Source organism: Littorina saxatilis, unplaced genomic scaffold (genome assembly GCF_037325665.1).
Source record: "Littorina saxatilis isolate snail1 unplaced genomic scaffold, US_GU_Lsax_2.0 scaffold_2313, whole genome shotgun sequence".
Lineage (NCBI taxonomy): Eukaryota > Metazoa > Mollusca > Gastropoda > Littorinimorpha > Littorinidae > Littorina > Littorina saxatilis.
The window spans coordinates 1-16,571 of NW_027126681.1; the positions used below are offsets into that span (position 1 = coordinate 1).

General features: G+C 39.2%; 1 long non-coding RNA gene across 1 annotated transcript; it reads left to right on the top strand.

The window, feature by feature from the left end:
* Positions 1-5,977: 5,977 nt before the first annotated feature.
* On the top strand, positions 5,978-16,216 carry LOC138955176 (uncharacterized). Its single transcript, XR_011452129.1, has 3 exons — positions 5,978-6,133; positions 7,303-7,409; positions 15,067-16,216. It is a non-coding gene; the product is annotated as an uncharacterized lncRNA (long non-coding RNA).
* Positions 16,217-16,571: the final 355 nt, after the last annotated feature.

Sequence of the window (16,571 nt, forward strand, 5' to 3'; positions counted from 1 at the left end):
CAGGAAGAGTAACATCGATTTCATCGGAATTAAAGTAACTGCTCCAAAAGGTATTCAGCTCTTGAAGAAAATATATCACAAAAATATCACATCTCCAGCTCGAGTAATATCAGTTTCAGTCAAAATAAAATTTCGCAAGAAATATTCAAGTCTGAAAAGAAGTTTGAAATTGAGTGTTTATATGGAAAACAACTAGACTCATTCGGTTAAAGTCTCCGGGCGTTGTCCATTTGCTCAGAACAGTGCATTCAGATTCTTGATTCAGATAAAGAAAAGCATGACATCATCTGCTTAGCTGGTCTGTTTCCTTGTCTAGAACTGCGTGCATGAATGCGTGCGTGTGTGTGTGTGTGTGTGTGTGTGTGTGTGTGTGTGTGTGTGTGTGCGTGCGCGCGTGCGTGTGTGAGTGTGTGTGCGTGTTTGTGCGTGCGTGCGTTTGTGTGTGTGTGTGTGTGTGTGTATGCGAGCGAGGCAAAGAGAGAGAGAGACTGAATGAGAGAGACACAGACACAGAGAAATAGGAAGACAGAGAGGGAGGGGGAGAACGAAAGGAAGAACCTGACGGACAGAAGGACGGACGGATGGACACAAACAAACACACACACACACACACACACACACACACACACACACACACACACACACACACACACACACACATATATATATATATATATATATATATACACGCACACACACACACTCTCTCTCTCTCCCTCTCTTTCTCTCTCTCCCTTACACACACATACATACACATACACTCACCCCTACCTCACCCCTCCCACACACAAAAACAGCCGGTGTATTATTTGTTGTCTCTGACATCCGGTAAGACATTGTGCACACTCAGCATGCAGCAGGTAACTGTTGTCACCTTGGACAGTGATACAAATCAGGGGAGGTAAACCCCATCAGTTATTAAATCAGACAAGAACACTGTTGCAGTTCCACTTTTTACCTTGTGTTTTAGATACAATATCTAAGAACACACCAAAGTTATATTCAATACTTTACAACAGTCATGCTTCAAATCAATCTCGTAAAACACTGATGATTTAGATTAATGAATAAATTTATCGGTTGGTAATATTTCCGGATTCTTTAACAAACTATTTCTATTTTAGATCTAACGAATTTGCGTTCATAGTTAATTGTTCTTGCATTGACAGCTAGTTTAATGTCGAACTGGACTTATCTTAAATGGGCTGGTTAGTTACAAAGTCCGAATGTCCTGATGGAAGCCTGGATTCACATGATGACCGTAGCAGTGACGAACTTGATGAAGATCAGTGGATGATGATGATAATTAGTAGACAAACTCCTTTTGCTCCTCGCTGGTGGATCACACTGGTGGCGTAGCTTGATTAGTTCACCCTTATCCCAGCGGATCCTAGACGCTCGAACCCCTGGATCAAAGGTAATACTTGTTATTAACAACGGTATCCTAGGATCAAGGTTAATTTTGATTTCTTGCCCTATCTTCATGTCGGGCAGTTCGCAGACAAACCAAGCATGGTTACTGAATAAAATACTAGATCTATATGCCGAACTAACTTGCAGCATGTACGTTTATGATTAACTTCATTAAACATTCTAAAACAAATATCATATGCGAATAGATGTGAGTGTATAATAGCTGTTCCTTCATTGATGGACGCTCGATATTACAACGACACCTTACCTCTTGATGCTCCTTTCCGGACACTACTCTACGAGTCTGTGCGGCTGCGGGTTACATCTCAGGCCTTGGGATGGTAGGTTAAGTGCCGGCGGCTTTTCATCGGTGGTTACACAGGATTCTTGTTCCCCACTTGTAGCCTCTCAGTACCCGGCAAATAGAGTGACCGTAATGGTTAGCGGTTCACGTTTCCTTCCTCCAAATAACTGTTTTCATCCCACGATGCAACTCCATGAGTTACGTAAATTCGCATATTAATGACGCAGTAATGACGTTGATCCAACATGTAGATTCTCATACTAGTGACGTCATTACTTCGTCTCCAAGGTCTCGTAGACTCTTACCCTAATGGTGCAACAAAATATTTCAGTCTCGGCTAAACAAGAGTTGTTTGGAGTTGAGTCGTAACAAACACTTCAACTAACAGTTGATCTTTTCACATGTCGTAGTTCGAGTGTTTTGTTTGCTTGCTTCTTTGCCATTTTGTTCCCAGGTCGTCAAGTTTTTATTTGCATTTGTGTTTGTCCATTAGATTGTTTGTTTGTTTGTTTGTTTGTTTGTTTGTTTGTTTTGAATGTGTTTCCGTTTTACACACACGCGCGCGTACACACACATATCCACGTACACATATACATGTGCGCACGTATATACGTAATAAACACGCACGCATTGCCAGATACACACACGCATATACACCGGCACACATAAACGCACACATCCAAATATACACGCACACACACATGCACACAAACATCAACGTATGAACGCACGCGCACTCACTTATCCAATCACGCACTCACACACACACACACACACACACACACACACACACACACACACACACACACACACACACACACCACTCACACACACACCACACACACACACACACACACACACACACAACTTCCACAGACACACCTTTCATGACAAATGTGCATCGCGTAGTCTACGTTTGTGAAACAGGATGGAGCTGCAGATACAGTCTCTATTTGGTAAAGTGTGAATTAATATAACACCCTTTCCTGCCAAACGCAGAATTCGTAGATGGTATCTGAAGCAATTGGCCAACATCCGGGATAACACGTCGTAAATGTAAGGCATGGAGTGAATGTGATGGGTCTCTCACGGCTCGGTTCTCTTTCTCCCATTGGTATGAAACGACCTGCTTATATGGACTTTCCTATCGAAACAGATATTTGTTTGCCGCTGATAGAAATCTGGATGGCAAGTGTCCATAATTCTATAATCTTATGACGAGCGCAGCGTGGTCAGATATACTTTTAAGCTTTTGACAATAACAATAACAATAACAATAACAGCCTTTTTTGTCCATAAAAATGTTACATGAAATGGGAAGTTTGTCATTGACACACCCTGTAAACGATTATGAATCACATTTTTAATAAGAATTATTAGGACATTCAATGATAAGACAAAGACACATAAAATACGTAGGCTAATTGTAACGTAACAGAGACAAGTGTAACAAGTATGCAACTTTGTATGCTTAGCAAGTGATTGTACAATTAGACGCTTGCCTTTCTCTCTACTCTCTGTTTCTCTATATATCTCTGTCTTTCTGTCTGCCTCTGTCTGTCTGTCTGTCTCTCTGTCTGTCTGTCTGTCTGTCTGTCTCTCTCTAGCTCTCTCTCTCTCTCTCTCTCTCTCTCTCTCTCTCTCTCTCTCTCTCTCTCTCTCTCTCTCTCTCTCTCTCACGTTTCAGTAGATACATGTACCTAATTAATTCCATAGCATGACTTATGTAACGATGCTACATTGTTATTATTTGCAACGTAGTTGTTCCATTGATTCCTCAGTTCACGGAATTTGTCTTCCCTCGAAGTTGCACACGTTTTTGCTTGATTGATACAGTTTTCATTATGCCTTTGACAATAAGGTGTCTTGTCATCATTTTCACGAGTTTTCATTCACAAGCACCTGGGAAATAAATCTCATGTTCCCCGGGGAATAAATCCCCGGTTACCATAGTTGCAGGAAGCCCTATTACATGGATAATCAAAAGCAAACCCAATAGAAACGCTCGAGGATTCTTCGGCTCTTTTCATTGGCGTTTCCCCAGACCTAAACAGACGACACTGCTTCGCCAAATACGAACTGGCAAACTGGCAAATGTAAACAAAAAACAAAACTACCTCATCAAAGGTCATACATTTATGCTTTATCGCAAACAAATGAAACCTATCGATATGTGTTATCTTCTCACAAAGTCATGGAGTGCGTGTATCTCTGTTTGGAGAAACACGAACGTCAAGTTTAAGTCAAACCAATTGACCCCTGACACACACATTTTGACCCGTGCACAAGACGTTGTATCGATAAACTAAGCGCAAATAAAAAAATAATAATAAAAAGCAAAGAACATAGCAACAAGAAATGAAGACATCTGACAAAGCCGAGCAAGCAGAATGACAAGTCTAATGAAAAACAGAGAGGCAATGAGAAACAAGATCGCGATTATCTTTCCTTCGCGGCACGACGCAAATCGTTTGTGTCCTTTGACCCAATTCGTGCAGTGCTGCACGATGCAAATCTTCTGTGACCTTTGACTCAACGTAGCTTCAATATTCGATTACTAATATTTACCACTGAAAACCGAGGGGTGGAATACCGAGAGGGGCAGGGTGGTAGGGCGATGGTGAAATGTAATGAAGAGACACGTGTAGCAATAAGAGAAAACCGATTCTGCAATAACACAAACAAGAACAAAAAACCCAACACTGACCTATATGAATATTTAATCAATAATATGATCGTCTGCGTTGCAGGTGTGCAAGTGAAGGGTTGGGAGGGGGGGTAACTTGATCATTAATTTGTGTGTGTCAGTGTTTGTGTTCATGGACTGATTGTGAGGGAGGGGGTGGGGGGTGGGGTGGGGTGTGTTTCAGGTTTTGGTGTGGGTATGAAACGAGCAAAACAATACCCACACCACAAAATCTTGGAGGCAAAAAACACTCGCCGTCGCATCATTTTGTCCGCACAATATTATATGCACCAACAACCGGAAAGAAAGGTGACAATGGAAAAAGACTCATCTTTGCTTCCTGCGATTCCTTGCCCCCGACTCGAACGTCGCACGATAATCCACATAACAGATCTGTTGTGAGATGGTCAACGCTGACTGTGCAAGCAAATCACCTCGTTTGAAATACGACAATCCCATCGCTCGAATGCAACATGTGGGCACTATCGTCTCAAAGGCGCTTACTGTTGGTTTCACACACCACTCTGTAGTCGGAACCTACATAACTTCGCATCCTCAAACCTGACATACTTGTCTCAACATTATAAACTCAAATCACACACAGTAAGTTGCTTTCGCACGCCAGCTTTGAACAACGTGCTGGGGCCCCGAACATGCATTATAATAACAGAACTCGCGTTTCAAACCATGGCTCCCTGTGTTGATTTTTCATTTAATGTTGAACCACCAAAATGATGACAAAAACGATGTTTGATGGTGTGTTGCCAGACCAGCTTTTTTGTCGGTCCTCGGGGGGCATATCGACTTTTGTTTCATATTTATTGACCGCGGCCTTCGGCCTTGGTCAATAAATATAAAACAAAAGACGATATGCTCCCCCTCGGACGACAAAAAAGCTGGTCTGTCAACAACCCATCAAACATCTTATAATGTTCGCTTGTATGTATATATTTGGTTGTTTTTTTAGTCTGTTAATCGTTCATCGTTTGTTTTTATTACTTCTTCAATTGATATTCCAACTTTTTTGAAACGTATTATCATTAGATTAAACCCTCCCATGGGCGAGGGCTGGATGTAAAAAAGCACCTGTTTGCTTATGCCACTACCCTCGTAAATAAAGAATTTGTCATTGTCATTGTCATCTCTCTCTCTCTCTGTCTCTCTCTCTCTCTCTCTCTCTCTCTCTCTCTCTCTCTTTCTCTCTCTCTCTCTCTCTCTCTCTCTCTCTCTCTCTCTCCCCCTCTCTCTCTATCCCTCTCTCTGTCCAGCGCGCTCTCTCTCTCTCTTTCACTCTATGTCTATCTGTCTCTCACTCTCACTCCCCTCTCTCCCCCTTTCGTTCTCTCTCTCTCTCTCTCTCTCTCTCTCTCTCGTTCTCTCTCTCTGTCTTTGTCTCTGTCTCTGTCTCTGTCTGTCTGTCTGTCTGTCTGTCTGTCTGTCTGTCTGTCTGTCTGTCTCTCTCTCTCTCTCTCTCTCTCTCTCTCTCTCTCTCTCTCTCTCTCTCTCTCTCTCTCTCTCTCTGCTCATCGATAGCAGCAGAAACAAACATAACATTAATTTGGTTACCAGATCCGGATTATACCTGACAAAAACGGGACTGATCATACGCATATATTAGGCACCATCTCCATCTTCCCTACGTTAAATATAAATGCTGCTGTGTTTGACCTATTCAGCATTGCGTTTACCAACGTTGTAAGCAACCGATCAAGAAAGACTTCAGATATCAAGTGAGCAGTATTTATTATTCATCCATTCATCCATTCATTGATTGATTGAATTTTTGATTGATTTTATGTCCGGATATATTTATATATATATTTATATATATATATATATATATATTATATATATATATATATATATAATATATATATATATATATATATGTTCTTATTGATTGATTTATTGAATTATTTTACTGTTGATTCGCAATGCTCGCACGCATGTGTGTGTGTGTGTGTGTGAGGGTGGGGTATGTGTGTGTGTGTGTGTGTGTGAGGGTGGGGTATGTGTGTGTGTGTGTGTGTGTGTATATATGTGTGTGTGTGTGTGTGTGTGTGTGTGTGTGTGTGTGTGTGTGTGTGTGCGTGTGTGTGTGTTGTGTGTGTGTGTTTATCTATTTTGTTTATACATGTATCTATTTGCTTGTTTGTTTATTTATTTTTTTTTTTTTGACCAACAGAATTTGTTATTTGTTTATGAGTTGTATTGATATTATTATTAATGATTTTTTTTAAACATTCATTTTTTTTTCTCCCATGTTTTTTTTTCAGATTTTATTTGCATGATGAAATTACAATTTCGTCGGTGTGAGTGTGTCCGTGACATTCTCTAACCACTTCTTTCCCCTGTAATTTTTTTATTTTCATGTATGACTAGAGTTCCTTCCCTTTATGTTTCCCTTCAAAAAAATGGTCGTTCCTTTTTGGTTCCATGCTGCTCTTGCTCTTTGTTTTCCTTTGTAGATATGTTTGTTTGTAAGAACTGAAGCACCCTTCATATGCGAAAAGTTGGCATTGTTTTGTGCGCTCTCCTTGTATCGGTGAGTACAGAATGCCTGTGTTTGTTCAACTTTGTTCTTCTCAACTCTCTCGCTCTCATTCTATGTCTGTGTCTCTTTCACTCTCTCACTCCCCCCCTCTCTCTCTCTCTCTCTCTCTCTCTCTCTCTCTCTCTCTCTCTCTCTCTCTCTCTCTCTCTCTCTCTCTCTCTCTCTCTTTTGTGTGATGTCCCTGTATAGGCGAGTACAGAATGCCTTTGTTTTTCAACTTTTTTTCAACTTTTTAACTTGGAGCGGACATCACGTGCCAACTTTGTTCTTGTCAGCCACAGTCATCTTGTTGTTTGGATTATTGATTTATGGGTTTGTTTGTTTTATGACAATTTGTATCAACAGGTAACACAACGACATACGGATCATCATGCGCGTGTTCATCATAGTCGCAATCGCTGTTTTCATGACCTTGAACTTAGTGACCGTGACCTTGGCGTCTCCAGTTGACGGTAACTGAAGCTACAGATATTTTATATTTAATTAATTAGTTAGTTAGTTGTTGCTTTTTGGGTCCAGCGGACCATAATTATAGGCCAAATCAGGACCCCTTATATTTAATAATAATAATAATGATAATAATGCATAATATTTATATAGCGCATGTATCCAGGGTTTAACCCTGCTCAAAGCTTTATTTCAAATACTTCTTAGCTTTAATTTTGTATTCGATCAAATAATATACTCTGCTCTTTTGATGTGATTTTTATCCAAACATTCAAGGGCCTAGGGGAGCAGGTAGATTAGTGTCTTGATTGTTTTTGTTATTAGACATATGTATATTTCTAATTTTCTCGCTTTTTTGATTACTACTAAATTCAAATATACGTTTTCGTATGATCTGTTTTTCTTTTGTACATTTTCTTTTGTTTCCTTAAAAAAAAGAGTTCCTTTCGTGACTGTCTTTCTCTTTTTCGTTCTTTCTTTCATAAAAACCGGGACAGATAGATTGCCGAAGTTTCAAAATTAGTTATAATGATAAAAAAAAAGTTAGTTTTTGGACAGGTATGCAAATAATTATGAAAGAAAGAATTGTGACTCTGCTTAGTGCTTTTATTTTTAGTTTAATAGTTGAGGGCGCACTGTGGTGATCGCATGTTTTGAATCTTTCGTTAGACCAGACAATCTACTATATAATACTGGTAGGATTTTCGGTGGTTTTTCGATTCCTGTCACCAAACCGCGCGGATTTGTGCCTTCTCCTTCGGTTGCTATGCCAACGTGACCCAGGAAATCGATTCCGCTAGGTCCCGACTTCCAATTTTGTCCACGAACAAAGTTTGAAGAGGTTTGTCTCGCAAATTTGAGCAGAGAACAGTGAACTTTGACCTGAACTTTGACATCGCGGCGAAAGAGATCTGTGATTGGTTCTTCTTCAACTTTCGGTTCGACTAAACACGCGACCGCACCTCAGACGAACCTAGCTGTGTGTTTTATTTCTCTACCCCAGACGAACCTAAAATAATAAGAAGATAGATAGATCTGTTTATCTGTTAATGGAACTCCAAAATATTCCATAGATTTGTTTACTAAATAGTTCGAAACATTATCACCTGATAAGTCGCCGTATAACCTTATAGGTTCCAGCGACTAAATATTTTCCCCCGGTTCAACCATAGACATGTACGTCATCATGATCTCCCCTTAATTTGACCGTTATTTTGGCTGTCTTAGTGAAATGGTAAGATATATCTCTATGTTTTTTACATGTAAGTGTTCGGAAAAAATACAGTTATAGCAGCTATGTACAAAAATAAGCAGCATATGCTCTTTTCGCCAAAGTAAAGTCCTTTTTTCTTCTGGTTTCTTATATGTGTCACAGCACACCGCAAGCTTTTAGGCGAATAGCAAGTGAGTGGTATATATATATCATCAATTTTATAGAAGATAACGGTGTAAAATACTTACCATGTTCATGTCCGTTATACGTTTTCAATATTCCATATGTGTCATTTAATTGTGTGTTGCTTGATTGCTTGATGCCATGTATGTATGTGTGTGTGTGTGTACATGACTTTAAATAAGCATGGATGGATGTGTGCACTCGATTGTGTGTGTGAACCATGTATATATTTTCTGTTGTCAATGTTGTCAATTAGATATGTTATACTATGCGTTTGAATCATTAAGTATTTTAGACGTCATACTTTTTTTCGTATCTTCACGATGGCTTTTTACCCGTTTAAATTTTAATGCTTCCAACTTTCAAAGCGCTGCACGGCTGGGAAGAGATGCGCACTTTTATCACTGTTGTTCATGTAGACGTAATCATGGATTCATGCAAACGTCATACCTGCTGTATTTTATTTTGTTTGTTTGTATAGTCGCGTGCGGTCGCGCAGTCTTTTTGGTCAGTTCCGATTACCTCCCATTGATGCGAAAACCTATATGACTGTTTTTTGTTATTTTTCTCTCTGTTAATTCACCAGTGGCTATGTAACATGTGTTATACCTTATAGGTTCCAGCGACTAAATATTTTTCCCCGGTGCAACCATAGACATGTACGTCATCATGATCTCCCCTTAATTTGACCGTTATTTTGGCTGTCTTAGTGAAATGGTAAGATATATCTCTATGTTTTTTACATGTAAGTGTTCGGAAAAAATACAGTTATAGCAGTTATGTACAAAAATAAGCAGCATATGCTCTTTTCGCCAAAGTAAAGTCCTTTTTTCTTCTGGTTTCTTATATGTGTCACAGCACACCGCAAGCTTTTAGGCGAATAGCAAGTGAGTGGTATATATATATCATCAATTTTATAGTAGGTAACGGTGTAAATTACTTGCCATGTTCATGTCCATTATACGTTTTCCATATTCCATATGTGTCATTTAATTGTGTGTTGCTTGATGCCATGTATGTATGTGTGTGTGTGTGTGTACATGACTTTAAATAAGCATGGATGGATGTGTGCACTCGATTGTGTGTGTGAACCATGTATATATTTTCTGTTGTCAATGTTGTCAATTAGATATGTTATACTATGCGTTTGAATCATTAAGTATTTTAGACGTCATACTTTTTTTCGTATCTTCACGATGGCTTTTTACCCGTTTAAATTTTAATGCTTCCAACTTTCAAAGCGCTGCACGGCTGGGAAGAGATGCGCACTTTTATCACTGTTGTTCATGTAGACGTAATCATGGATTCATGCAAACGTCATACCTGCTGTATTTTATTTTGTTTGTTTGTATAGTCGCGTGCGGTCGCGCAGTCTTTTTGGTCAGTTCCGATTACCTCCCATTGATGCGAAAACCTATATGACTGTTTTTTGTTATTTTTCTCTCTGTTAATTCACCAGTGGCTATGTAACATGTGTTATACCTTATAGGTTCCAGCGACTAAATATTTTCCCCCGGTGCAACCATAGACATGTACGTCATCATGATCTCCCCTTAATTTGACCGTTATTTTGGCTGTCTTAGTGAAATGGTAAGATATATCTCTATGTTTTTTACATGTAAGTGTTCGGAAAAAATACAGTTATAGCAGTTATGTACAAAAATAAGCAGCATATGCTCTTTTCGCCAAAGTAAAGTCCTTTTTTCTTCTGGTTTCTTATATGTGTCACAGCACACCGCAAGCTTTTAGGCGAATAGCAAGTGAGTGGTATATATATATCATCAATTTTATAGTAGGTAACGGTGTAAATTACTTGCCATGGTCATGTCCATTATACGTTTTCCATATTCCATATGTGTCATTTAATTGTGTGTTGCTTGATGCCATGTATGTATGTATGTGTGTGTGTGTGTACATGACTTTAAATAAGCATGGATGGATGTGTGCACTCGATTGTGTGTGTGAACCATGTATATATTTTCTGTTGTCAATGTTGTCAATTACATATGTTATACTATGCGTTTGAATCATTAAGTATTTTAGACGTCATACTTTTTTTCGTATCTTCACGATGGCTTTTTACCCGTTTAAATGTTAATGCTTCCAACTTTCAAGGCGCTGCACGGCTGGGAAGAGATGCGCACTTTTATCACTGTTGTTCATGTAGACGTAATCATGGATTCATGCAAACGTCATACCTGCTGTATTTTATTTTGTTTGTTTGTATAGTCGCGTGCGGTCGCGCAGTCTTTTTGGTCAGTTCCGATTACCTCCCATTGATGCGAAAACCTATATGACTGTTTTTTGTTATTTTTCTCTCTGTTAATTCACCAGTGGCTATGTAACATGTGTTACAGAATTGCACCGGTGTAAGGGTTAACATTTTATTTTTCACCAAGAGAATATAATTCATTATATGCGGGATAATGTGCGGGGGGGGGGGGGGGGGGGGGGGGGGAGGGGTGCAAACAACATTTTCACAAGCACATAACCAACAAAATGACATCGCATGCGCAGCACACAAAGTGCGTAGCACGGGTACCACTAGTGTTATTCTATTTCAGCTTGTAAGCTGAAAAATTATGTAGTTAATCAAAAAGTATGCCTGAATTAAAATTGCAAAAACGATCATTAAAGTTATTTAATTGTATTCTTTCTATCTCCTTAATCGAAAAGTTTATAAAATAATATATTTGATTTTAAAATATATTCAAAATGAAAGAAACACGGTTTTATGCAAATTTGGCTCTACGGTCGCATGTTTTTTGCGAAGAACAGGTCGACCAGCCTCGGTTTAGAAGTTTCAGCTAGCTCGGCCTTACCAGTCTCAGTTTAGGTAAGATTGGCACAGGGTTTCTAGTGTGGGTAATTTAGTTTCAAGCCGAAAGATTGACAATGGTTAGAAATTGCTCACAGCAACTTGTACCTTCTTCCTAAATAAGATAAAACACTGCCAGTATCTTTACCCTTTTTACATTTAGTCAAGTTATGACTAAATGTTTTAACATAGAGGGGGAATCGAGACGAGGGTCGTGGTGTATGTGTGTTTGTGTGTGTGTGTGTGTGTGTGTGTGTGTGTGTCTGTGTGTGTGTGTGTGTGTGTGTGTGTGTGTGTGTGTGTGTGTATGCGTGTGTGTGTGTAGATTCAGACTAAACTACTGGACCGATCTTTATGAAATTTGACATGAGAGTTCCTGGGTATGATATCCCCGGAAGGTTTTTTCATTTTTTCGATAAATGTCTTTGATGACGTCATATCCGGCTTTTTGTAAAAGTTGAGGCAGCACTGTCACACCCTCATTTTTCAATAAAATTGATTGAAATTTTTGTAAAGCAATCTTCGACAAAGGCCGGACTTCAGTATTGCATTTCAGCTTGGTGGCTTAAAAAATAATTTATGACTTTGGTCATTAAAAATCTGAAAATTGTAAAAAAAATATTTTTTTATAAAACGATCCAAATGTACGTTCATCTTATTCTTCATTATATTTTCTGATTCCAAAAACATATAAATATGTTATATTTGGATTAAAAACAAGCTCTGAAAATTAAAAAAATTAAAAATTATGATCAAAATTACATTTTCGAAATCAATTTAAAAACACTTTCGTCTTATTCCTTGTCGGTTCCTGATTCCAAAAACATATAGATATGATATGTTTGGATTAAAAACACGCTCAGAAAGTTTAAAACGAAGAGAGGTACAGTAAAGCGTGCTATGAAGCACAGCGCAACCGTTACCGCGCCAAACAGGCTCGTCACTTTCACTGCCTTTTGCACTAGCGGCGAACTACGTTCAATTTCATTCTGTGAGTTCCACAGCTTGACTAAATGTAGTAATTTCGCCTTACGCGACTTGTTTCTTCTTCGTTCCGCCTTTCTTTCTTTCTTTCTGTCTGTCTTTCTTTCTTTGTCATTCTTTCTTTCTGTCTGTCTTTCTTTCTTTGTCATTCTTTCTTTCTGTCTGTCTTTCTTTCTTTGTCATTCTTTCTTTCTGTCTGTCTTTCTTTCTTTGTCATTCTTTCTTTCTGTCTGTCTTTCTTTCTTTGTCATTCTTTCTTTCTGTCTGTCTTTCTTTCTTTGTCATTCTTTCTTTTCTTTTCTTTTTCATTTTTTTTCTTTCTTTCTTTCTTTCTTTGTCATTCTTTCTTTCTGTCTGTCTTTCTTTCTTTGTCTTTCTTTCTTTCTGTCTGTCTTTCTTTCTTTGTCATTCTTTCTTTCTTTCTGTCTTTCTTTCTTTGTCATTCTTTCTTTCTGTCTGTCTTTCTTTCTTTGTCATATTCTTTCTTTCTTTTCTTTTCTTTTTCATTTTTTTCTGTCTGTCTTTCTTTCTTTGTCATTCTTTCTTTCTGTCTGTCTTTCTTTCTTTGTCATTCTTTCTTTTCTTTTCTTTTTCATTTTTTTTCTTTCTGTCTTTCTTTCTTTGTCATTCTTTCTTTCTGTCTGTCTTTCTTTCTTTGTCATTCTTTCTTTCTGTCTGTCTTTCTTTCTTTGTCATTCTTTCTTTTCTTTTCTTTTTCATTTTTTTTCTTTCTTTCTTTTTGTCTGTTGTTTTCTTTTTGTTGTTTTCACATTTGAATACACTTTAAATGCCAAGGCATAGACAAGGGAAGACTAAGCCACAAAAGGGTTACACTGGGACAAATAGAGAACAGAGGAGGGAGGGGGAGGGGTGTCAGAAAAGAGTGTCTCTCTCCCACCCACCCCCCCTACCCGGAAAGTTGTAAATGAATACTGTTATTTGGGTTTTAAATTCACTTCAATGTTAAGTTTTAGACGAGGAACTGACCACCTTGTGGGTAAGAGTAAAAAGGCTGTATTTCATTTTGTGGGCATATTAAAAATAAAAAAATAAACCTTTTTTAAGATCTTTGATGCAAAAGTTCAGCCAATTTTGTTGTATTCCTCAGAAATCTGGGGTTGTTCCCGGTTAGATACCATGGAGAAAGTGCATATCATGGCATGCAAACGCTTTTAGATTTACCAACATATACACCAAACAGAATGGTTTATGGAGAACTTGGCAGATACCCCTTTTTTGTAAACTCCTACGTGCGTTGTTTGAATTATTGGTTAAAATTGCTTATGATGAGAGACGACAGATTGCCAAAACAAGCCTATACAATGTTGTATTACATGGATGAAAGAGAAAAAAAGTGTTGGGCCTCGGAAATCCGCAATATATTGTCTGAAACTGGTTTTAACTTTGTATGGCTTAACCAAGGTGTCGGCGATGTGAAATGGTTTTTGAGGGTCTTTAAGCTCCGATTGGGTGACATGTATAAACAAGAATGGTCCGGCACAGTGTCACAAAGGGACCGTTATGAATTGTACGCTAAATTTAAATCTGTGCTGCATGTTGAAAGTTATTTGTTCAATATTGACATTTATTGTTTTAGGTACGTAGCACTTACACAGTTCAGACTTGGTGTATTGCCAATTAATAACAGCCTTAAACAATTCAGTGCTATTATGGAATCAAGATATTGTATTTTTTTAGAAAATGTAGCCGAAGATGAACACCACTTTCTCTTATGCTGTCCATTATCTTCTGATGTAAGAAAAAGATTTATAGGAAGCATGTGAGTATGTTCTGTGTCTACCATTATTTTTGTCATTTTCAGATGTTAAGAGCTATAGGTGTCGCCTCATTGCTAAGTTCATTTTCTACGCTATAAAACGTCGACAACTGCATGTTGAAACGCTGAAATGTTATAGATAAAACCGTTGTAATTGTAAACGATTATTATATAATACCATGAGAGGGTAAATGTGTAAGAGGTGTGTATGTGTAAAATTCCCCTAACCTACATCCCCTCGTCCCTGGTTTGTATATGGGCCAATGGCCATACGTTCAATGAACCATCCAAAAGTCAAAAGTCCCCCCCTCTCTCGCACCCTCTCTCTCTCTCTCTCTCTCTCTCTCTCTCTCTCTCTCTCTCTCCCTCTCTCTCTCCATCTCTATCTCTACTCTCTCTCTTTCACTCTCCCTCTCTCTTTCTCTCTCTCTCTCTCTGTCTCACTCTCATGCACCCCCCCTCCCCGCCTGTCTCTCTCTCGCTCACTCCCCCCTCTCTCTCACTCTCTATCTTTCTCTCTCTCTCTTTCTCTCTCTCTCTCTCTCTTTCACTCTCTCTCTCACTCTCTCCCCCTCTCTCCCCCCCTCTCTCTCTCTCTCTCTCTCTCTCTCTCTCTCCCTCTCTCTCTCTCTCTCTTTTCGCTTGCTTTTCCGATTTGTAACTGAAAACTTATTTCTTTGTGATCAGATGAGCAGCTGGCAGACAGATCCCTCCCTGTCAAATCACTGACGGCACGTGCCCGTACCCGCCCTGTTCCGGTGCCCTGTGTCTGCGTCAGGTCACCGTGCCCCTGTGACTCGCCCCGTGGATGGTTCTTTTCACGCTAATGGGCAGAATATACCTCCGCAGTTTCAGCGGCACAGACGACGCACTGCATATTATTTATGCCTCGATAGGGATTAGACATAAGACATAAGACATAAGACTTTATTTCAACCATGTGCAGTACACTAGGGACATGTTTTGGCCAGAGTACAATCAATCAATCCATACACACCCTTCCAAATGCAAAATGCACGCTTGCAATCTCAGTCAGTCACACACACACTCACGCACGCACGCATACATTCCCCACACAAAACCCACAACAGCACACACGCACAAGCATGCTCCAATGGCCATTCTATGACGAGTACTTGGCCTGTTTTCCTTTCATGCAACGTGTAGCGGGCTGGGATAATTTGCAGTGCGTCGTCGGTCCTGCTGAAGTTACATATGTGAGCGGAGCCCCTAACCGCTCCACAAATCTACATTTCTGAAACGAATCCCACATGATACAATTCAATACAGTCACGTGTCATTGACCTTCTTGCAAGGAGTACAAAAAATGCAATTTTTTAACGAATTAATTATCATCATTGTCCGGGCAGAACAGCGTGGTCACACTCGTGAATTACCAAGCGGCTGCAAATACCCACTCGTGGTTTATTTTCCAGTAATCAACTCGTGGTCATTGTTTAAGCTCTATTTTAGTCTGAAAGCAACTCATCCAAAAAGTATTTCGCTGCATGAGAAAATCTATCAAGCGTATAATTATCAGCTTCACAGATCTCCAACTCAAGTAATGTCAGTTTCATTCTGAATGAAGCTGCGTCAGATCTTCATGTCTGAAAATAAATAGATCACACCTATATCAGGTTTACATTATTATTTTGAAATTGCGCTTTTATACGTAAACAACTACAATAATTCATTAAAAAAATCTGCGGGCGTTATGAGAAATATTAACTGCACTGTTTCACAAAAGTTCTCAAATCTGAAAAAAACCCGGCTAAAGTTCCGAAGATATATAAATGTCATCGGATTATCGTTTAAAATAAAGTAATGTATCACATCATCTCCTTTGTCTGTCTTATTCTTTCGCATGAAGTGCGTGCGTAAGTGTGTTGGTGTGTATTAGTGTGATAGTGTGTTAGTGTGTGTGTGTTTGTGTTTGTGTGTGTGTGTGTGTGTGTGTTTGTGTGTGTGTGTGCGTATGTGTGTGTGTGTGTGTGTTTGTGTGTGTGTGTGCGTATGTGTGTGTGTGTGTGTGTATGTGTGTGTTTGTGTGTGTGTGTGTGCGCGTATGTGTGTGTGTGTGTGTGTGTGTGCGCGCGTGTGCGTGCCTGCGTGTGTGTATGTGTGTGTATGTGTGTGTGTATGTGTGTATGTGTGAGTGTGTGTGTGCGCGTGTGCGTGTGTGTGTGTGTGTG